The sequence below is a fragment of the Sinohyriopsis cumingii genome, chromosome 12 (genome assembly GCF_028554795.1).
Source record: "Sinohyriopsis cumingii isolate HCF-2022 chromosome 12, ASM2855479v2, whole genome shotgun sequence".
Lineage (NCBI taxonomy): Eukaryota > Metazoa > Mollusca > Bivalvia > Unionida > Unionidae > Sinohyriopsis > Sinohyriopsis cumingii.
In genome coordinates, this window is record NC_142972.1 from 91,411,329 (window position 1) to 91,427,217 (window position 15,889).

The following is a 15,889-nucleotide window of genomic DNA, read 5'->3' on the forward strand; positions in this document are numbered from 1 at the left end:
GGGGGGGGGAAACGATACCGTGAACTCAAGCGATATTACAATAAAAAAAATAACGGAGACGCGCTAAAATCCGAGAGTGATTATATAACTAGGTTTTCAGACAAATTATAAATTAGACAAATACATGAAGTATATATGAATCAAGAATTTGTCTCACATCCAACCATTAAGAATTACGAAGCACCACGACAGGGAATAGTGAGACATCACAGATTGAAAAAGCCAGTTGGTGTTGTTGATAATGCTGGTTATCTAAAATTTAAGGTTTCTGGGGGTAAAAACTATCATATTCACAAGTTTGTGTTTGAGGTATTTAATGGTGAGATCAAAAAAGGTCTTGTAATTGATCACAAAGATAATAATAAACTTAATAACTCTCTTCAGAATTTGCAAGCCATTACCCAGAGCGAGAATTCTGCACGAGGTGGCACTGGTAAATTTGCAAAAACCCCCAGAGCTGTAAGATCTCTCAACAAAAATACTAATAAAGAAAACATATTTCGCTCAATGAGCTTAGCTGCGAAGTATTTTGGTATTGGATCGTGTTCGGTTCAACGTGTCGCAGAAAATGTTATCAAATCATCTTTTTCAAGTAAGTTTGATAGCTGGATTATATTTTATTATGTAGATAACTCTGCAACGACTGTGTGAAAGTCAATGATACAATTATTTCCCCGTTGACGCTGTCAAGGTGACTTTGTCAACAGCGCGCTATAACACTTTACAGGTGCGAGCAGACGATTTTCTGCACAAGGAAGTAAATAACCCACCTGTATAAATTTCACGACAGGTAGATCAGTATATGATATTTTTCAAACCCTGTATTATCAGATTGGAAAGTGGCACAATGGTAACGCGTTTGACTTTCGTACCGGTGCTATCAAATGTCATGTTCGAATCCTCGTTACGGACATACTGTCGACGGGCCCAATTTATAGGGTTTTTATAATAGTTGGGGGCTCCAAGCAGGGGCCTTGTGTGCATTATCCTCCTCCACGTCGAATCGTGGAGGTACGTTTTACCCCTGGGATTCGATTTGGGGGGGGGATATATGCACAATGCAGCTCCCAAAAATAAACAGCAGTCATTGGATGTATAAGCTCTACGGTCAAAAACAAAATGGCTAAAAGAACCGATCACGAGGATGCCGAGAAGCTATGGAAAAGCTCTGTAAGACTGAGATAAAAAAAATCTGAAAAATAAAAAAAAATCACCTTGACAGCGTCAAGGAAGTGAAAAATCTAGTCTGAAAGGACCTCGTGGAGACCCATAAGCCAGTATAAGACTAACCGCTCATCAATGACTGCTGTTTATTTTTTTATTTTAAAGATATAAAAATATATATAAATATGAATCAAGAAAATATCAATAATGTGATTGATGCTATTAAAAAATTAGAAAAACAAGGATTTAATATATTACTAAATGTTGAAACTATTCTGTCAGATTTTGAATCATTATACGAAGCTAAGCGCGCAGGGCGTTATATTCTTCCTGCTCAATATCGATTCATAAAGATGATTCAAAATAATTTGTATAAATCACTGGCCAGCGTAGCGGAGACACAAATAAATGAATTTGTTCCACTGTCTCGTGCAATCGAAAAGATCAGGCTGGCACTGGCAGCCGAGTATGAAACAAAGAAGATAATTAATAATCGGGTCAGAAAATTAAAGCATTGTATGTCCCTTGACAGCGTCAAGGACGAAGTCAAGGGTGAAAATCCAGAGAATTTAGAAAGCAATGATAGCTTCGTCACGGATGACGAAGTAAATACCTCACCTTGATTGCATTACTTCCTTGACGTCGTCCTTGATTTCATCAAGGAAGTGAAATCGGGTACCTAGAAGTGAAATCGAAAGTAAAAAAAAAGTAATAATTTTTTTTTACTGTGTAAATTATGCAACTGTCCGATTTCTTTGGTTTTCATAGCAAAATACCAGCGAAAACTGTCAGTGAAAAAAATTATATTATAGTAAAATTCTGCAACTGTCCGATTTCGTTGATTTTTCGTGGAAATACCCTATCAAATCCGTGACTTTGGTCTGTTTTGTTAATTTTTACTAGCAAATACCCCTATGAAACCAGTGAAGTGGACGATTTCGTTGATTTTTACTAGCAAATACCCCTATGAAACCAGTGCAATGGACGATTTCGTTGATTTTTACTAGCAAATACCCCTATGAAATCGGGAAAATGGCCAGTGGTAAAAAAATATATATAAAGTAAAATATTTTTAAAGGATGGAAATGTCTTCGATATTTTTAAAAATCCTAAAGGATTTTCACTGCAGTATTTTATCGAGATGATCCCGTGAAATGCACGAGTGAGCAACATTGAGGATTTGGTCTGCGTCACAAGTAATCATCGTGATATTGTTTTCGCGGAGTTGCTTCAGCTGAAATTCTGTCAGTAAAAAATCATCATTGCCGTACTTATCGATGATTATTTTAACAACGCCCGGGAAATGGTTTCCGGCAAATATTTTTCGGATGAATTCTTTAAGCGCGCGCTTGTCAACGATGGAACATTTCACGTGTTGATACATACTATTATTTTCGCGTTCATTTAATATAATTTATTACGACAGTGCTGTCGCTGATGGTGATGTCGTTAGCGTTTCCCACAGCGCTATCATCGTCGGAAACACTTTGTGTTTCACTGTCACTGTCAGCGAAATCACTGTCAGAGAGATCTTCATCATTGACAACAAAATCACTGTCAGAATCACTTTGTGATTCACAAACATATTGTGTTTCCACGCTAGCGTCAGAACTGTCAGAGAGATTTTCATCATCATCATCGGAATCATACTGTTGGTAAATCGAAGATTTTTTGGACATTATTATGATAGCGATATCGCTAATTGAAAGTGTTAACATCGTTTCTGAAATTCCCTGAATTTCCATTGAAAGTCTTAAGATGAAAGTCCTTAGGACTTTACCAGCAAATTAATACTAACAGTCTCCCCACGTAGGTCCAAAAGTCTACCCTGTTGGTCAGTGACTTTAAAATTTATCCTTGTCAGCGTAGGGTTATGACACCGCAGAAATACAGGATTGATTGGCTCTTGCACAATCAAAAACCCAGGTGGTTCTCTAGGAGTAAATGAATACAGTATAAACCCTTGCTGGGCTTGATTTGATTCCGTCGTGGTTACGCTGTAACTGCCATCGATTACGTCACACACAAGATTGACCGCGACAACATCAGTGATATTTACGATTCCCGGAGAAATATGTCTGCCATCACCGCTGGTGGAATTATCGTGTTTCAAGATAGCGGGTTCCGGGAATGATTGCATGTGTGCTGCAAGAATATCCTTGAAGGATTGATCCAGGAGATTGGATAACGACGTTAACATCTCAGGTACGTTATATCCGGGGAATTTAAAATTTCGTAATTCAGCTTCCGTTATTTTATAAAACTCCAGAAATTTTTGCTTCACGGGAGCATCAATTACCATCTGAACCAGTCGCCGGTTATAATATTTCATATCGTCGATTATTTGATTATTATCTCGATATGTTTAATGATTTTGTCACGTGGACTGTATAGATCAGAAATATATTCCTGAAAGGATTGCTGCAGAAGTTTAAATTGTTTTTTAAATGCCTTGCTCATTTCTTCAAGATGATTTCCAACATCCAGAGGAGTGATGGCAAGATCACGGTAAAATATCCTGTCAATGATGGAGGGGAAGGAGGGGATAAAATTCCAACCTGGCCCTTCATACCCCTGACCGGCTTCTGTTGCAACGCTATGATCGACATAAGTTTCTTTAACATCTGGGCTCCTCATTTTTCCAATAACAAACATGTATCGTGATCGAAGGTTATGATATGATATGGTATCCGTGTAATAATCGGATCTTACAGGGTCTGGTATACGCGGTTTTGCATCAGGGGCTTCCCCTGGCCATCCTAACACGGTTTTGATTGAACTGTTATAGATATCAACGGCGTAACCCGGTGTTGAGATTTCGATGATCGTGGACAACGTTGGCTCGTGTGCAGTGATTGATATTTTTACTTCTTTTCCGGTGACACGTTTTATTTGACGCTGTATTTCTTTGTTGATTTCTTCTATCTGATAACTCCCAGTGGGAAGTGTAATAGTATTCCAATCTGGTGTGCCATCAGCGCTATTCTGATATGAAAATACAAATGAATTATTCGGCGATTGTCCGTGAAATGATGTCGACCTGATATTGGGCCAACTGTGATATACTCGTAATTGTGTCAGTGCTATTTCGGTGACTGGAATTGCAGTTGGAAAATTAATATCGAATTCAGGTTGCGTCGAAGATATTGATATCATTGTGGTCCTTACCGGAGCTGTATTTGCGGCTATCTCTTGAAGTATCTCCGTCATTATTTATCTTCATCGTTTTCAAATTAAAATTCTTTGCACGCTCGTAATCGTTGTATATGCCAGACATCAACGTGAATTCAGAATCTGATATTGTTGTATCGTCAAGGCTGGATGATATCAACGAGGACAATTTCGAGTAGGCGCTGATGGCCGCGTTGTTTACCCGGTCATATTCGTGTAATTTTGTTATCGCGCACGAGGATATTTTTTTTGCAATTATATTAGCAACTCCTGCGATCGTCGTTGATGCTAAAATTGTGATTGTGATCGCGATTGCAGCAGTTACTGGTGTCAGTGCTGACAATAGCACACCCGTGGATGCAACTACCGCGGATACCGAATACACTATTGTGTCTAGCGCGGTCACACGCCGTTTGTATTTTTTTATTTTTGTTGCGCATCTGTCAATGGCGCTTTTCAACGTTGACTGCCATTCGCGTACCTGATCATACCGGTATTGCTGAGCGTCTAATGTTGTCGTTGATGCTGATTTCATTTTTATTATTATTTACGTTGTGACTAAATCACAACGTAACCAATTGAGGTGTTTCTGCGACGAATTCCAAACACCACCAATAGGATGTTGCGGTTAATTTCTTGTCTGCGGCTTCAAGTATAAATATTTCTTCGGTTCCGCTGTTTAATATTACAGTTACAACCCCGGAAAACCTGTCGGTGGAATGTCTCCAGGGATATGTTGTGAAGATTTCAAATTTAGCGGCGGAAAACACAGACAACCTGTACACACCAGTGGCTGTTGCTGTGTATTTGATAGTATTATTTTGTCGGGACCATGTTGCGAATCCCGATGATACCGTGAATACGATGTTGGTGATATGCCCGGGAGTAACTCCAGTGGGGGCTTTAATCAGACTGGTTTTGTTAACGATCTCAGGAATTCCCGATACGATGTTTTGCTGTGTTTGTTTGATCGTGTCAATGTCGGTCTTGATTTCAGAAAGTTTTACGTCGATGACTGGAGGAGCCCCAAAGAACTTATCAATGGACTCATCAGCTTTTGCGAAGTTTCTTCGAAGTCTTGTAAACGAGCCCACGTGAACATCATACTCTGCCCGCAACGTGGCTAGTTTACCGTCAATGGTGTCTACGTATTTTTTGTTGTTGGCATCTTCGGGGCCTTCCGGATCCGCTAACACAGTTATTTTGTTACCGTTCATGCTGAGTTCACCTGTCATTGTATCACCGGTCTTTGCTAGACGTCTTTCTGCAGCCTTCTGTGCATCATCTCGAAGCGCCGCGATTGATATCAACGAATCTCTGATTCTGCCGCCGTCAGTGAATACAACGATGTTGTCCGTGGTAGCTCCAATAACCCTGCGAATTATGTCATTCCACTTAATGTTACTGGTTTTTAGTTTGCCGTGCCTGTCCTGAAAAATAACAACCTCATCTGGGTCTATCCCGGTTAACGTTAAAAGATTATCAATTTCATCTTTGGTCGCATACGCTGATAAATCAATATCTTTTTTTTTTCTTCCTTTGTTCTTCTTGATCTTCCGTAAATATCAACCATTATTAGTTATGGGGTTGTTTAAATTTGTGGTGTATTCATGCACGACTTTGTGAGGAGGACTCGCTGATTTCGAGATCGCATCAAGAACATTTAATACTTCACGACCGCATATCGGAGGATCAATCAGTGTTTGTGTTGGTAACGTTGACTGCCAAACTGGAATGTTGGAAAATCTTTGGACGTACCTGAAAAACTCAACTGGCGGTGCTAGCCCGTACGAGTCAAAATAGATAATTCCACGTGGATCGATCGCGTAAGCAACCCAGTGAGTTCCAGGACCTTCCTTGTTGTCGAGATTAATAATTCCTGTTTCTAGATTATTCGGTCGTGCTGGTAATTGATCTCGCATAAATACACCTCTGAAATTCTTTGTACGTAATTGTTTAACAGCATCAAGTAAATCAAAATTAGAAGCTGGAAGCTTCAACATCGGTGTGAAAACACTAGCGTTGAAAACACTTAAAACCTTTTTGGGTACCATGACGCCGGAGTTCCCGGTAGTCTTAGACCGGATCCCTTTTTTTTGTATCCTTTCCCGGTGGCTTTCTTTAGTGCCATTCCAGCTGCGGTTCCAACAGCTCCTAACGCGGCTGCCTTTGCTGCTGCGGCTGCTGCTGGTGCTAGTGCTGCGGCAATTATTGGAAGAAATGGAAGTATTCCACCGGTTTTTTTGACCATATCTTTGACCGCGGCCGGAGAGAGATCAAGTCGAACTCCAGTCGTTGCTTGTTTCACTTTATTGAAATGTTTTTGTTGGGTTTTAGTCAATGACAGTTTGTTTGGACTGCCCGCTAGCTGATCGTGTTTTAGTGTTATTGATGTCCCACATGTGCTCGCGTTCTTCGATTGTAATTTCTTCACCTGACCAGGAGTCAGTGTGACATTAACATGACTGTATGACATTTTATTTAATACGATGTTGATCTAATTGCATTGTTAAAACAATGTTACAAGTTTTCCACTGGTGCATCAATGACTCTCATTCGACCGCCAGCACCTTCAAGTAACACTGCTTTATCGGAAAGTATGACCGCGATTGCTCTAACACCTCCAGGAACTGCTGGTGGACCAACTACTGCAGCTGGTACTCGAGCCAGGCGAGCCCGAATAACTATATCAACGACAGATTTTCTGAATAAATCCAAATGTTCCAACGAAAAGTAATAGATCGGATACAACGTTGTAAAATCACGCTGGGAGATCTGCAGCCCAGTGTCAACGTTTTGATCACGCCCATCATAAGACATCAATTGATAATATGCCCGTGCAACATCATTTTGTTCAAAATTTAGTTCGATATCCTCAGCGGGTTCTTGATGTCCGTTTATTCTTAATGAAACTTCAGTAACTCCAAGTGTGTCAAATATCATTAGACTTGCTCTCTGGTTATTTATTCTAGAATTTACCTGAAACGCGATAAATATATGTCGCGCTGCTGATATTCCCTGTTGTGATCCCAATTGCCACGTAAACGGTCCAGGAGCGTTGATAGAATGACTATCTGTTGTCATTGCTAACCATGATAACAACGATTTTCCACCTTGATCCATAAAAGAAAGTAATTTTTGTTCTTCAGCGATTGATGGAGTCATTGCTGGCATCCACAGAGATAGTTTTCTTAACTCTACTTGACCAGAATCAACTCCATCATCTCGCCATATTGCATCATTATCAGAGTTTTTTCTGACAAGCGTTACTGTGTGTTTGGCACCAAATATAACCTTTCGGACACTTCTGCAAAATCCAAAAATATGAGATAGTGGAATAGCACAGGAAAACTCTTCGTCGCCGTTCAGCATTGCTCGACGCGCGGCAAAACCCAAGTTGAAATTTTCGTTCATGGCTGCAACTGCATTCCCGGCCGCGTTCATCGTTACATTTCTATTTTCGGGATGATCAGATGTGTCCTTTACAAACATCATTGTTGGACCAGCTGATCTTGTGTAATCATCAGAATATCTTGCAAGACCAAGTATTGTCGTGGCAACATCAACATTGTCCAAACATGACTCAATATCTTTTCCATCAATCGAGTATGTGGCTTTGCTAAATAACGCCATCACACCATTATTAACAAAACCATCACGATCGCCTATTCCGTATCCAGTACCATCCTCTTTTAAGATTCTACCTGTGACTTCAATAAAAGCCTCACAGGGCAGAAAATATCTACTTGTGTCATGAATTTGAAACTCAATTCTCCCCTTCATGTTAGGTGTTTTTGCATCATAAGAATAAAATTGATAATCGCGCAAGGATTCATCCTTTCTGACTGGTTTAACCATATCAAGTGCTACGTTGGATATGCGTTGAAACATCTTATTGTAATACATTTTTATCTAAAACGATGACCACTTCCCGCTACTAAACTTGAAGCTATATTTTTTTCTATTTCTTTGGAAGGTATCAGTGATGCTAGTTTTTGATTTGCAGTTTCATTTATTATTTTGCTAACATTTGCAGGCATATCGCAGTGCTTGGTAATTTTACCGGCGGAGGCTTTCTGCGTATTAATCGTGCTAGTCTGTCCTTGATCGCCGTGAACACTTTGCCGGCAGCATCACCGATTAAACCAGAAGCTTTATCTCTAATAACATCAATAGCTTTTGACGATAATTGTTTTGCAATTGGTCCCGCCTTTGGAGCTATTCTTGTAAACAATCCTTGAACAACATCTCCAAGTCCATCTCCATAATATGCACTGTAAACAGGATATCGCGAATTTACCACTCTCTCTCGTCGGGTCATATGATGAGAGTCATGTATGATCATTTTATTTAATTAGTTATTTCTCTAATCGACTTTCAATCGCTGTCCACGAGTTCATCAATAAGTTCTCGATAGATGTGAGTATCCATGATGCCGCCGCGAAATAGTCGCTGACAGATATCAGCCGCTTCATTAATTATTTCCGGAGAGTTATTTCCAGCACGTTTTCCTCCAATGAGAACTTCTAGCCGTGATACATCATTGAGAACATTATCAGGACAAACAGCTAGACCAGATCCGGTTTTTGATTGTTGTTCTACAATTCTTGGGGCTAAAACATCTTGCGGTAAACTTTCAGGAGATGTTGTTAAACCAATTATCGGCGACCTAGTTGGCTCGGATTTTTGACGACGTGGACTTTTGTTCAGATGCAACCTCATATTCACTTAACGGGACCAGGTCAGTATCTGCTATCCTCTGCCGTTGTTGTTGTAAAGATGAAGAAGGTTTCTGCTGGGAGGATTCTAGTTGTTTTACATGTTCGTTATAAACTCTTTTTACTCCTTCAAGGAGACCTCTGTATTCTAAATCATCGGCTCTGGCTTGTTTTTTGTTTTTATATATACGATATATCCATTTAATAAAATTATCATCATTCACGTTTTCAAAACCGGGGTTTAAGATACTAGATTTATTAAACATACCAATTAATATTTTTCTGGGCAATTCTTCTCCAGGAGTATTTTTAATATCTTTGACAAACCCTTCTCTAAATTTTGCAATCAGTCCAATATTTTCCTTTATTGGTTTGGACGCGAGTTCAGCACGAATTTGCCCAATACCTTTAAGTATTTCCTCGCCGACGGATGGAGGCTGAGCTGCAGCTATACCAGCTGGAAGATCTCGTAAAATCTTTTTTGTTTGTTTGGCTCGTTTAGTGGATTTTTGTAACACTGGAAGAATACCCTTTCTTCGTTCCTCCTCCTCTTTGATATCATCCTTAGGTTCTCCTAGTAAAGCTCGCTCTGTGACCACCACAGCCTTTTCAGTAGCTGTTGTAACGGGTTTAAATAATTCTTCTACACCTGTTGCAAATTCAACTTGTGCTTGCTGCCGTGCTTGTAATTTTTCTCTAACAGAATCTCGCACAGGAAGAAATTTTTTTATTCCTTCTAGTCGCTCTCGAGCTAGTCTAGCAGAATGTGATTCTCCAATGTTGGCCATTATAGTTAACTTAAATTTTTAATTCACAACAGAAATCCTAAAATATTTTACATGATAGCAGCAGAGAGACTGGACCACAAAGTGTTTCGTCGACGTCACCACATGAAGAAACATTTTTTATAGTGAGTTATCGCTGTCAAAATAACCCTTCTATCCAGAAAAGTGGATTTAGTCATCATAGTTTCTGGCTAGAAGGGTTATTTTTGTGAAATAAGACCTTCTATCAGAAAAGTTTTCGATAGATGGTCCTGTTGGACGAAATAGTTGGTGGGCTCAGTCTCTCTGCTGCTCATGCTGACCAACAATGACAACAGTTGTAATGGCTGCCATGTATAGACTATAATATGTTGACCAACAATGACAACAGTTGCAATGGCTGCCATGTATAAATTATAATATGCTGACCAACAATGACAACAGTTGTAATGGCTGCCATGTATAGACTATAATATGCTGACCAACAATGACAACAGTTGTAATGGCTACCATGTATAGACTATAATATGCTGACCAACAACAACAACAGTTGTAATGGCTGCCATGTATAAGACTATAATATGTTGACCAACAAGGAAAACAGTTGTAATGGCTGCTATGTATAAGACTATACTATGCTGACCAACATCGACAACAGTTGTAATGGCTGCCATGTATAGACTATAATATGCTGACCAACAAGGACAACAGTTGTAATGGCTGCCATGTATAGACTATAATATGCTGACCAACAATGACAACAGTTGTAATGGCTACCATGTATAGACTATAATATGCTGACCAACAACAACAACAGTTGTAATGGCTGCCATGTATAAGACTATAATATGTTGACCAACAAGGAAAACAGTTGTAATGGCTGCTATGTATAAGACTATAATATGCTGACCAACATCGACAACAGTTGTAATGGCTGCCATGTATAGACTATAATATGCTGACCAACAATGACAACAGTTGTAATGGCTGCCATGTATAGACTATAATATGCTGACCAACAATGACAACAGTTGTAATGGCTGCCATGTATAGACTATAATATGCTGACCAACAATGACAACAGTTGTAATGGCTGCCATGTATAGACTATAATATGCTGACCAACAATGACAACAGTTGTAATGGCTGCCATGTATAGACTATAATATGCTGACCAACCTCGACAACAGCTGTAATGGCTGCCATGTATAAGACTATAATATGCTGACCAACAAGGAAAACAGTTGTAATGGCTGCTATGTATAAGACTATAATATGCTGACCAACAATGACAACAGTTGTAATGGCTGCCATGTATAGACTATAATATGCTGACCAACAACAACAACAGTTGTAATGGCTGCCATGTATAAATTATAATATGCTGACCAACAATGACAACAGTTGTAATGGCTGCCATGTATAAATTATAATATGCTGACCAACAATGACAACAGTTGTAATGGCTGCCATATACAGACTATAATATGTTGACCAACAATGACAACAGTTTCACAAATTGCATTTCCAAACTCTAACGATCTTGCTGGCATCTTGCTATCTTTCAACCTACCAAAATCCTTGGCATTTTTCATAATTGTCCCATGGTTAATATTTATGAGATCTGCATGCAAAGTATTTATACTGATGGCTATCAGCATTACAGGTATTGGGACAAACTTGAAAGGCCTTCATGTCAGCATGTTTGGCCTGAGATTGCTTTTAAAATGAAATTGGAAATAGCAGCTGTTGATAGATGACTGGCCAGGGGTCAAACAATTGCTTTACCATACAGTCCTCATCTGACTCTTCAAACATTAATTCTGTATCAGCAGGAACTGAGATATACACTTAATTTTATAAGGGACTGACAATTTAAATGGAGGTGGGGGATGATTTTCTTTCCAGCTTTGCAACCAGTATATTTATTTTATACCACAATTATTATTTTGGCATTTAGTGTGAAGACCAGAATTAGTTCCTTTTTGTATAATGAAACATATGCAAGGGTATGTCTTTTTTTGAGCTATTTAGGGGACAGAAACTTTTTTTCAAATAAATCTGCTTGCCCCAAAATAATTAAATGGTTCATCCCTAACAGATATATAAAATTGGTTCCTTTTTGTATCTGGAAACATATGCAAGGGTATGTCTTTTTTGATCTATTTAGGGGACAGAAACTTTTTTCAAATAAATCTGCCTGCCCCAAAATGATTAAATGGTTCATACCTAACATATATATAATATGCCTTTCCACTAACTATATGAAGAATGGTGCACATAGGGAGAAAATGAATATGTATTCTTAGATGAAGGGTATGTAAAATTCTGACTTGGTTCATGTCCATGCATATTTGTTTCTGAGAAAATATACCTACTTTTCTCTTGTGATATCCTCTCTCCAGTTGCCATGGTAACTTTGCAGCACTCTGTATGAACATCTATCCCTTCAGTGCTATTGCTGTCAGATATCTTTACTTCTTTTCCCAAAAGGCACATGGTCAGCATTGTTTTTCCAACCCCATATTGTCCTACCCCCATGACCCTGATGCTGTAAACCTTTTCCTTTCCATCTCTGAGATCATCTTTTTACTTATGAAGGGATCTTGTATCCATTTCTAGGACTTCTGATAGGATGAGTATATCTGATGTGAAGTGAGAATAAAATTGTAAATAAAGATATTATACAAAATTCATACATGTAACAGTCCAGATATGTCAAATCAGGAAATTTACTAAATCTGATCACAAGATTTCGGTTTGGAATCATGGGGATTTTCATTGACCTAGCCTTTTGCAAGTAAAACGGAATAAAAACAACATAATGCAAAGAATTTAAACGTGTTTATTTATATAGGATTAGGCTGTATACAACCAATTTAAACTGAAAGAAGAGCTCATTGAAATTCGTAATATCTACCTGTGCACAATGCAGTATGCAGTATCATTACTTTCTATCAGGATCAAAGTAATCCCGATTCCCTGCAGTTTTTATATAAAATTCATGACCATTAACACTGTACACATAATGTCAACAACAACAACAAAACAACTTTTTTTGACAAAATGGTTACATGGGGAACTATAGCAGTTGATAATAATCACATGATGCTGAAAAACTGACTGTTCCTTGAATAAATAAAAATAAATTTCCATGATGTGAAATCCTGTGATAATGTCTGACAAGATCTTGAGTAAACAAGCAAGAGACACGACTATTTGCAAAGTGTACTAAATGACCCTACATTTCAATTTGGTAAGGGCCATAGGATCCCACTTTTCTCCATTTCTTGAATTAGTACTCTTAACAGATAACAAATAATTCCTATGTCAATCAACCCTCCATATGCATGTACATGTATGAAGCAGCTCTTTCTCTCATGCACTGGAAACATTGAAAATGCAGGAAGTTGTGGTGGTTTCACCTGCTGAGCGGTTCCATCACACAGTTCTTTACCTGTTTGTGCATGTATATAAACACACACTCTTACACAGCCAGCATTATTTCTGGTCCCATCATTGGATGGAGGGGATGCTCTTGAAATAGATTCCTTGTCATGCTGAACAAGATCGACACTTAACGACTTAGCCCATTTAATTCACAAATATCAACATAACAGCATACTGTACCATACCAAGGAAATGAAAACAAAGTGCTATCCACAAGCTTTCCCCCGACTTGCCTTAACAGGTATCAAACTTATGACCCTTAGACTATTAGCTCAGCACTTTACCATGAGCTAGTGTAGCTCCAAATTTTTTATTGGGCTATTTTTAAGAAAACTTTATTATTTTTAAACTGAATAAATCATGATTCCGTTAAATTTTTATTTTATGGAGTCCCAATGACCCCCACATTTGAATTTTATAGGGTTCATACAAGATGTTAAAGGGTCCCACTTTATAGTTTCTAGTTAGTTGTGTCTGTGTGTGTGTGAAAGAGAGAGAGAGAGAGAGGTCTCAGAAGCATGTTGGGCATTCATGAAGTGGATATATGTACATTATAATGCCAGGAATAAAGAGACACAAAACCTTGTCAGTCATACTTATTTGTAATTCTTCAACTATTCATGTATTAAAATTTACATCCCATCAGTCGATTTGGGAACACGCTACATAAGGCCGTTTTTTAGTCAGCAATATGTAATGCCCTGCAAAACAAAAATATTGGGCGAGGCATCTTAATTACAGAACTGGATCATTCAGTGGTTGGATTTAATTTTAAATTCTGCAATGAGCATTCATGTACTCAATCACAGGCACTTGATTCTGGGGTAAACTAACGTGATACTAACAATATAACCGGTTACTAGAAACTAGAAACACCGAAATACACTAAAAAACCGAAATACACATGCATTTACATGTTCTCTCTGTATATATAGGTTTCCACACACAAATTATTATTTATTTTTGTTTGAATAATAATATAAAGCAAAATAAAATATGATTTATGTGATTTTCATACGGAGGTGGTATGATAACGATTGATCGTTCCGGAACGAATTTAATCTCCAGGATGGACAGGTCTGTCGAATCAAGTACGACCAAGTGACATCATTACATGAATAGTGTTATAAATAGGAAAAAAAAGTAAATGACTCCGATCTAATTTTCCGATACTATTTACTCATTCAGTCACTCATAACTACATCACTGTAAGGAAGATACTCCACACCTTTGATTCATTACCATTTAAGCAACCTTACTGATTTTGAAGGGCCAATTTTACAAAAAGTGTATCCGTTGCTTCATGTACTCCATGCAGAAGCGACGATTCCAAACATCTACTACCGGTCTACTTCGGAGTGAATGCGATTTTCTTTGTAACGAGCCCCTATGGCTTAACTCAGCAAATATGCAATCGGAATATCCATAGTATTTTCTGTCAAGTCGTTTCGATCGTTACATGCGCTCAAGACTATGTGACATTTTCCGGGAAAATATTTAACATTTCTTAACATGTTAATTACAGTTAATTTTTTCTTAGCGCTTCTGATTTTTTTTTTTGGGGGGGGACACCAGACAGATGACCCCCCCCACTCCTAATTTTAATAAAATGTTTTATGTGTTTTTGTTTCCCCCTCGATTCGTTGTGTTGTATTATTTCATCGTTTTTTTTTTTTTTTTGTAACGTGAATTAGGATTTTGGGTATTTTTCTCATCCCTAGTGTATCTATAGAGGTGTATCTCCGAGAGTGATTTCAATTATCCTCTCGGGTTACTTCCCCTATTATTCTGGTGACCTTGCTAGGGTCTCCTAGATCCCGTGTTTGTTATATGTTTGTGCTATATGTTATGTATGCTATAATGTGTTTTTGTTGGGATAGCAATTACATCAAATTCTTGTCGTGTTTCAGTTTTCCTATTATATTCCGTGTTTATAATACAACGGAAATTTTTATTAATTTTGAATTTGGAAGATTGGTGATATTCCCCTTAATGTTTTGAATCTTAGTGATTCTTATGTAATGTATTAAATCACCTTTCTTTTTATTAGATGAGACTGAGCTCCAGGAGGGGTTCACACTTTTTTTATTTTTTGTGTGTCTCCCCCATGGAGCAGGTCTATCTTTAAATTATAATGGTTCAAAAATCCAGATAGTGTAAGTTGGAGATGAAAATTTTTTTTTTTTACGAAAATTTGAAATATTTAAAATTCAAAATGTAAAGATTTTTTTAAAAATAAATTAAAAAGTATGTTAGTATAGTAGGATAGACATTTAATTTATATTTAAAACATTTTTACTCAATCAAGAGGTTTTTCCAGACTCTTCCATGGGCCTGTTCACTTCGCGTAGCGCCATGTGACATAGCCCCATGACATCATTATCCGTACCTCCCTCTTGAGGTCTACTATTTATCATAATTAATGGTTCCACATATTTTAATTGTATTAACTATGTAAGCTGATATTTTATATAACATTTGTTTATTAAATTTTCCATCTAAATATAAGAGGCATTGTGGTTTATAATTATCAGTTAAATTTATTTCATCTATTAAGGTTTTTCTAATATTAAAAGTTTCCCAACAATTTAAAATAACATGTCTTTTTGTATATGGGGCTAT

At 37.9% G+C, this 15,889-nt stretch overlaps 1 protein-coding gene across 8 annotated transcripts in view; it reads right to left on the reverse strand.

The window, feature by feature from the left end:
* Positions 1-14,638, reverse strand: part of LOC149786973 (uncharacterized) — a 51,701-nt gene extending 37,063 nt beyond the window's left edge. For 7 of the 8 annotated variants that reach the window (XR_016425057.1, XR_016425054.1, XR_016425052.1 and 4 more), the window contains exons 1-2: positions 14,527-14,638; positions 12,196-12,462 (exon numbers count right to left, since the gene is read on the reverse strand). The gene's annotated coding sequence lies outside the window, so the exon portion shown is untranslated. Of the gene's footprint in view, positions 1-12,195; positions 12,463-14,509 lie in introns of all 8 variants that reach the window. The other variant, XR_016425053.1, reaches the window with a different exon arrangement.
* Between the last annotated feature and the right edge of the window lie 1,251 nt (positions 14,639-15,889).